Source organism: Solanum tuberosum, unplaced genomic scaffold (genome assembly GCF_000226075.1).
Source record: "Solanum tuberosum cultivar DM 1-3 516 R44 unplaced genomic scaffold, SolTub_3.0 scf00307, whole genome shotgun sequence".
NCBI lineage: Eukaryota > Viridiplantae > Streptophyta > Magnoliopsida > Solanales > Solanaceae > Solanum > Solanum tuberosum.
The window spans coordinates 257,838-259,681 of NW_006239230.1; positions in this window are offsets into that span (position 1 = coordinate 257,838).

Sequence of the window (1,844 nt, forward strand, 5' to 3'; positions counted from 1 at the left end):
TAATCCTAGATCCACTACAACCAAAGAACCAAATCAAGACTACCTAACCCAAAAATTACAAGGTTATAACAAGTTAATTGCACAACGAAAAACTAACGCCGATTTAGTAAGAACATGTTACAATTATGGATTATTAAATACCGTATATACATATGATGGAGAAGAGATAAGTGGAATACCAGAATTACACAAAGCATTCGTTACATATAAAAGAGTTACCAAATGAAATTTATTTTATATAAAGTTTTATACAGCACCAGCGGAGATATTATACGAGGAGATAAAACCTCCAATTCAAGTTATTAAGATAGGATTAACCAAAGATATGATTATACCTGATGATATCGTAAAACAGAATAATTGGTATATCAACTATTATACAAGAGTTAGCAAATAATTATTTGAACGAAAATGCTATATGGAGTTACTACTCTAGAGACCAGTTAATGATATATTCAAATTCAAGAGAGCTAAGGAAAGAAGATATGGATGAAGTCTAGCGATGGATTTTATCATTATTAAAACCAGAAGAAAGACCTACGACAAGAGCACTCAAAGCAGGATTTATTTCGCCAGAACTATTAACCAGATATTGCAAGTTAATTGGACACAAATACCCTGATCATCTATGTTCAAAATGTAATGGAGAAGACAACGTGATTCTAGATGTCCAGCTAGAATGATAAAATAAAAGAAGATAAGGATGGAAGACTAAGAGATAAGATAAAAAGAAGAAGACAAAGAAGATAAAGACAAAGGACAAAGAGATAAGAAGACATAAAAACGTGATTGGCCAACAAAGCCAAAAGTAGATGTAAATTATTATGTAAAAGTCTTAAAGTGTATAGTAGTAGTCATATTATTGTAAATTAGTTTTCGTCTTATTGTTAAGAAAGCTAGTAGAATAGGTAAATTAGTCAAAAAGTGTAAGGTAGGATGCATGTGCATATTAAAGTTGGTAGGTGAGGTGTGCATTATGAAGTGACAAGTGTAAAGGGTTAGGTATGGGAGGTGTGACAAGTGTAAAGTAGTAGGTATGGAAGGTGTAAGTGTTTAAGTGTAAGTGCAGTAATTTCCTTTCTATATAAAGGAAGGTACATGTAACATAATAGGCAGGACTTTAAGCCTTCAACAAAACGATTTCCTAAAAACACTCTCAAAATATTTAAGATATTCATACTCAATAGATAATGGAACAAACTTCAGATACCATGGATAAGCAAGAGGCAAAGGTATATTGTTCAACAAATATGCAGAACTAATTTCATATATTCCTGAATATCATAAATATGATTGAATAAATTTATGTTAGTTATTATGTATTAGAATTATTTGAATCATGATTTCTAGTTTATTAGCACACTGGAAACAGGGAGAAAACTTCTATACTATGCCATCCTAATGTTGAAACCGGTAGGCGAGGAAAGCCGTTTAGGGGAGTAAACAAAGTTGAGGCGCTGATAAGAAGGAAGTATCCGCTAAAGTACGATGCTAGTAGTGACAGGAAAACATGATAAAGATAATCTAGTTCATAATGATCTAATATGAATTTAATCAATTATGAATATGATAGGAAGGAATAATTGAAAATAAAAACTTGTATGATAAAGAACATGACTACATACATGCATTGTATGATGAAATGACAAAAAAATATGAAACTTTAATCTTATATATACTTAAAGATATAGAGATAATTGAATTAAGAAGAATCATATGGGAAAAAAATATTTGATGACTACGAATTAGAAGATATATTAAATCAAGAATGGTATGAAATAGATTTACAAGATCTATATTTAGATAATGAAAGAATAGAATGGTACGATTTAGAAATAAATTCA